At 52.1% G+C, this 6,620-nt stretch overlaps 1 protein-coding gene across 1 annotated transcript in view; it reads right to left on the bottom strand.

The window, feature by feature from the left end:
• Positions 1 to 4,569, bottom strand: part of VPS8 (VPS8 subunit of CORVET complex) — a 118,138-nt gene extending 113,569 nt beyond the window's left edge. Inside the window, exon 1 of the mRNA XM_044673221.1 lies at positions 4,515 to 4,569. The gene's annotated coding sequence lies outside the window, so the exon portion shown is untranslated. The remainder of the gene's footprint in view (positions 1 to 4,514) is intronic.
• Positions 4,570 to 6,620: the final 2,051 nt, after the last annotated feature.

Below are 6,620 nucleotides of genomic sequence, written 5' to 3' on the forward strand. Positions count from 1 at the left end.
GGAAGGAAGGAAGGAAGGAAGGAAGGAAAGGAGGGACAGAAAGAGGGAGGGAGGGAGGGAGTGACATATTCTGAAAAGTCAGCTTATATATGCCTAGGTCTGACTCCCTACTGCCTATAAAGCAGCAGCAGGGAATAATGGGAAAGGAAGAAGAAACACATTTGTAGGTAGCCCCTGAAGAAGGAAGCTGGCTAGTCTGTAGGTGGAATTACTCAAGGCAGGCTAAGAAACAAGGGGCAGTTTCAGGAGATGTTTCCCCTTCTGCTTCTGAAGCAGAGAGTGGGCAATCAGCTGGACCAGTACCTACCTCCCCACACACAAGGCACACAACTACCATACTTTATAGGCATGCATATGTCTCACATACACACACACACGCACACACACACCCCTGCCCTGGCTCTTGGGATCCCCAGTGCCTCTAGTGCCCCCACAATGAGGCCCTGCCCCTTTCCCCTGCAATGGTTAGGGCTCTCTTCCCCCAAATGGCCCATTCTGTATTTCTGGATCTATGTCCTTGCTTCTCCTCGGGGGAGGGAGAGCTGGTCCTTGAGTGTGGTGACTACTTGATTTTTGTCTGCTTTCTCAGGGTCCAGCACAGGGCTCAGCACACAGTAGGGCTTAATAAATGCTTTCTGAGGTAACTGATGAACATGTCTCTTGGTGGGCATAAAAGTACAATTGCTTTTGACCAGAGCCTGTGATTTCCTGGGTAAGAGCCTCCCGATGAGGGCCTTCCCTCTATCCGTGCTCTTCAAGTGAAATCCTGGATGCACAGTCAGGATGGGTCTGAGGTAGGCCTGGGCCCTCAGTTTTCCTGATTCCGGTGCTGTCCTATGAATATACTGAATAAGAAAAAGAGTTCATATCCTTGGGAGAAAAATCCATTCATTTTTGCCCAGATGCCCAGATAGAGCTTTGGGCGTCCCCTTTCTTTGGCTTCATATTTAACGGTGAACTTTCTTTCTCTGATAGTTTATTTTTCGGTCGCAATGCTCCCCCACATGGGTTCTCAGCCCACACGGGCAAGGTACGGCGCCTAAGGCTTAAACATTACCTGGGCTGGGGGGGTGGGGAGCAACCCGGGGAGTAATGAGCAGCCGTGAATATAAAGGGAATGCTGGACTGGTTTGCTCTGGGCTTGAAAAGCATGTTGGGAAAAAATGAGCTGGGCAAGATAATGGCATCTTTTAGCAGCGAGCAGAGCCCTGGGGAAGCGAGAGCGATTCAGAAAGCAGAGGAAAAAGGCCGCCCCAGAGGGCACCTTGATAAGAAATAAAAGCGCCTCTTGGTGGGCCAAGACAAGCAGGAGTCCTGGGCTTCTCTTGCTTTAGTTCAATGCTATATAATAAAGGAGGAAGAGAAAAAAGGGTACGAGTAATTCCAAGGCCCCTTTTCCCATCATTCCGAGTGTGCTAAAAAATACCCAGTTGGTTTAACACTTGTGGGTTCAAAAGAAACAAAACCCAAACCCCAGACCCTCCTGTTTGGATCATGTCCCCCAGCTTCTGCCCTTGGCACCCGGCTGAGCTGACTGCAGAATGCTGTTTATTGGGCCTGATGCCTCGGGTCTGTGCAGATCCAAACCCTACGGGGTCTAGCAAAGACTGTCTTTCTGGGGGGTGGGCACCCCCTCACCCAAGCCCTGCCAGGCCTCTCCAAGCGAGCTCTCCCAGCTAGAGGATGAGAGGGAAAAGGCCGAGCTCAGGCAATGGGAAGGTGATGGGTGCCCGAATTAGCAACGCTCTGGAAAGAAAGCCAGCACGGTAGCCGTCATGGACTGGGCTAACACTTATTTAGTCCCTGCTGGGTCCAGAGTCCTGAGATATATCCGGGGGCAGATAGAAAGTTTAGGAAAGATGCAGCTCCTGCTCTCATGGGCTGTGCCATCTAGACGGGGGCTGAGATATACATCCTGAGACGGCACAAGAAGCACAACAGAGAACAGAGCTCTGTGGGATGGTCATCAGGCCTGTCCAACTTGTCATGACCCCATCTGGGGTTTTCTTGGCAAATATACTGCACTGGTTGTTCATTTCCTTCCCAGCTCATTTTACAGATGGGAAAACTGAGGCAAACAGGGTAAAGTGGCTTTCCCAGGGTCATGCAGCTAGTAAGTATCTGGCATGGTTGGTCATTTCCTTTTCCAGCTCATTTTACAGATTAGAAAATGGAGGCCACCAGAGTAAAGGGACTTGCCCAGGGTCACACAGATAGTAATTTCTGAGGCCAGGTTTGAACTCTGGAATATGAATCTTCTTGACTCCAGGCCTGGTGTTCTATCCACTGTGCCATCCTAGAATAGGATGAAATGATCACATCCCTACACCAATGCCAGCCATGGCATCCAGGAAGGGGGGAGGCTGGCAGCAAGCTCCAAGTAGAGAGTAAGCAACGAGCCAGAGCCCTCAGTCCCAGCAACGTGGTGCTCTCTGGCTCGGGCCTGAGGCTGGATTCTGCCTTCCACTCGGCCTCACATTTGAGGGGAGCCCCTGGAAGGAGGATGGCTCAGAGCAGCCTGTAAGTGGAAACTCTTTCTGCCGAGGGGGCAGAGACCACATCTACGGAGCCCAGAGCTTTAAGAAATAGGCTGGAGGAGGGTGTTTACTAATATTGATCATGGGTCAGGCAGACTCCTAGAATAGTTTTAACATAATTAAGTCTGTGGCTCCGAGCCCAGGTTCTATTTTTAATATGGTAAATCATTCAATTCTCTATAGAAAGCCTGGAGGCATTTTCTCCTCTGAACCGACAACCTCCCACCCAGCACCCTTAATAGAAAGATGTCTTTTGTACAGTCTTTTTTTTTTTAAACCCATTGATAATAAGTATCAGTTCTAAGGCAGAAGAGTGGTAAGGGTGGGCAATGGGTGTCAAGTGACTTGCCCAGGGTCACACAGCTGGGAAGGGCCTGAGGCCAAATTTGAACCCAGGACTCCTGTCTCTAGGCCTGGCTCTCCATCCACTGAGCCACCAGCCGCCCCTGAAGGAAGGAAGGAGAAGGAGGGAAGGAAGGAGGAGTTAGGAGTGAGACAAAATTATAAAAATAAGGGACACGCCTTGAACCAAAATGTCCCAGAGCTGGTTCATGAAAAGAGCTGAACTGAAAAGTTTCAAGTGCTCAAAGCCCCTCTGAAGAAGGCGGTTCACATCCACATGAAAACCAAAGTCTTCCTTGCCCTCAGGGGCCCACAATGGAAAGGACAGTGCAGACCCACAAACACCAGATCTCCATATTCTTGGCTCTGTCACCAAAAGGGTGTGTGGTAAGAAGGAAATGAGAGGTGGTTGGTCAGACCTAGACTGAGCTCTGGGGAAATGCTGGGCAGCCTGGACCTGCCTGGTCGCTGGCCACGCTGGGTTCTTCTGGGGCCAGAGCCATTTCAGAGTGGGCAGGGATGGTGGCAGGGACGGTGGTGGGGCTGGTGGAGGGGGAGAAGCCTTCGGTCTGTCCTCACCACACCTGTAAGGTCTCCAGGGAGTCTTTGCATGCCCGCTGCTGGGGCCTTTCCTCAGACTCTCTCCCGCCTCTCTGGTACGTACATTGCTGTTTGCCTGTGGTCTCCCCAGATGGAATGGGAGCTCCTGGAGGACAGGGGCTGCTTTTTGCCTTTCTTGGTATCCTCGGCGCCTGGCACAGAGTGAGAGCTTCAGACCTGCTCCCTGGCTGGCTGAGAAGATCTCGAAAGGAATACCAAATGGACAACCAAAGGGAGAGATGCTTTCCCCAAAGGACTTCTTAGGGCTGAGATGCCCCAGGGCCTGCCTTGCCTTCCAAAGTGCTAGACTCAGTGGGGCAGTTAGAACTGGGCTCTGACTGACTTCATGGAATTCTAGCTGGAAAGGCTGCTTTTTGTCATTTACACAGAGGAAATGGAGGCCGCGCATGTGTGCGTGTGTGTGTGTGTGTGTGTGTGACTTGCTCAATAAAATCTACACGAACATCAGAACTCCAGCCTTTTGCCTTCAAATCCGGAGCCCTCATCTGGGCACCATCCCTGGGATTTACAGGTGATGCTGCCCATGGTTTGGGGCCAGGAAGACGCCCCCTGTGTCTACCCTGAATATATTTTAGACAGACTGAGCTGTGGGCGACTCTAAGCCCCTGGAGGACGGGGACTGTTTGCGTCTGTCTGTGAAGCCCAGGCCTAAGCGCTATGCCCCGTACACATGTGCGAGGTGCTGCAGGGGAGGTGGGGAAGGAGCCTTGGCATGATGGTGCACTTAACTGGCATCAAGCCCTTGCCAAGGGGGAGTCATTCAAATTAGAGTCTATGAAGAGGTTTTCTCCTCCAGTGAGCTGGCTGTGCAACACTAGCTGGACAGGCCCCCAGAACAGGAGTCAGATGGAAAGAGGGGGCGTGGGCTGTTCTGGTGGGCTCTCTGGATGCCCCGGAGGAACGACGAGTCAGTTTTGGGTGGTTATTTGTATCTGCTGGATGGACAGAAATGGCTCAAACCAGAGACGCTGGGGACCCTCCCGGGGGGTACAGGTTGGGTCTGTGGATCCTTACCTGCGCTCCAGCCGAAGGCAATAATCCACGATGACGGGCACCGTGTCCTGCAAAGGGACCAGAGAGAACACATCAGACGGCCCACCTCCCAGTGTGACTAGTGGAGGGTGAAGGTGCACCCCAGGGTAGACACACTGTCTAGTGCCCCATGAGGAGGCCTGCCCCCTCTACCACCTTTCAAAGTGATGAAGGAGGGGAGAAGCAGTAGTAATCTGCCACTTCTGGAAATGCTGCCTGGTCCTTCAGCCCCACGTGAAGGTGCCAGGAAGCAGCCGTGGGCAGGACCTTGCAATGGGAAGGTAAGGAGACAAGTTCAAATCTTGCTTCACAAACTTCCTAGGTGTATGATCTCAGGTGAGCCAGTTTCCCTTCTCTGGTCTCAGTTTCCCCATCTCTGGCAGGAGGACTCTATGACCAAGATCCCTTCCAAAACCCCACCTAGGACTCCACTCTGACAGCAGCTCAGAGGGAAGGAGAGCAGCGCCCTCCTCCTCTCCACTCCAAAGCACAAAGAACCTGAGAAATATCTTTTCACTAGAAGGTTAGAGCTGAGGCAAGCTTGAGGAGGGCACTAGGGGCATGATGGGCTACAAGGGGTCTTGTGGTGCCAAGTGTAGTCAATGGCAGAAGCATCACTGGGGTCATAAGGATGACTCTGACCACATCTATCTAGCTGGGGAAATGCCAGCTCCGCTCTGACTCCTCCATAAACTCCTCTGGGTGGTGTGGGGAGGGAAGAGGGATCAGAAATGAAACCTTGAGGCAGTGAGGTAGCTCAGTGCATTGAAAGCCAAGCCACTTCCTAGCTGTGTGACCCCAAACCTCAAGACTCCTGGGCTAGGGAGAAGAGAAGGCTTTCGAAACAAGGCCAGATGATCCCCTGAGGCTTAGGGGACACTCCCATAATCCATTCCAGGTAGCTTTTTCCCTGATCCCTTGCTCACAAATTACCTGAAGGCATCATCTCCTTTCAAGCCATAGTTGTCCTTTACCATCAGCTTCCTCCTGCCTTTTATCACTGCTGCTGGTAACTGTCCCTGAAGGCCCAAAGGCCCACAGACTGATGCACACCCAGGATGCCAGTGACTCCTCCCCACAAGCCTGTGAGGAAGGTTCTGTAGGCATTAGCAGAGCCCCACTGCCACTGTCCCAGGACTAGTGACACCCTAGCTAAATGTGTTTCCTCTGCTCGTGGGCAGGCCATAAAGCCACACTCTCCTGAGTCCACATCGAGCTCTCTCGCTCTAGGCCAGACCTCTTTGAATTTGAGGAGGTCCCACTGATGGAAACTTAAGGACGGAAGTTCTTAAGCCATTCGTGGGATTTCCTGCTCTCTGCTGCCTTCTCTAGAGTCGAGCCTTTTGGTGCTTTCCCAATAGGGTGAGAGCTTGACCCTCCCCTTCCTGCACAGCGAACACCGCTCAGAGTGGACAGCTCATCTCAACATGATCCACCATATCCCTTAACCCAACTCACAATCAACCAAACAAGGAGGTATTCAACTACCTGCGAGGCTCGGGGGACACAAACACCCAAGTCTGTGTCCTCAAGGAGCTCACAGGCTACTAGAGGGTGCATGTTCACAGAGAAGTAAATTCAGGATACACACAGTAACGGTGATTGGGAAGGGGTGGAGGAGAACTCTCGCCACTGGGGGGATCAGGAAAGGCCTGTGGAAGGAAGTGGCCCTCTAGCTGAGCCATGGAGGGATCTAGGGGGCTCCATGGAGCATGGCATACATGTGATGTCAATGCAAAGCCAGAGGACTGGAAATGGAATGTAGCCTAGGGGAATGGCAAAGAGGCCAGAATAGGTGAAGGGGAGACATGGGCAATGGTCCAGAGAGACAGGGCATTAGTCTGTCTTTAAAATACAGCCAGAGAAATGGAAGCTCGTAGAATGTATAACTCTGGTTCTAGCTAAAGGCAGAGGGAGCTGCTGAAGGTTTCTCAGGAGGGGAGGGCCAAGTTTATCCCTGCCCTCTAGGAATATCAATTTAGCAGCTGAAGGGAAGGTGGAAGGGAAAGAGGGAAGAATGGATGCAGGACAGCTACTTTGGAGGCAATCACAAAGGTCCAGTAAAGAGGTGGTGAGGACCTGAACAAG

The sequence above is a fragment of the Gracilinanus agilis genome, chromosome 4, assembly GCF_016433145.1.
Source record: "Gracilinanus agilis isolate LMUSP501 chromosome 4, AgileGrace, whole genome shotgun sequence".
NCBI classification, from domain to species: Eukaryota; Metazoa; Chordata; class Mammalia; order Didelphimorphia; family Didelphidae; genus Gracilinanus; species Gracilinanus agilis.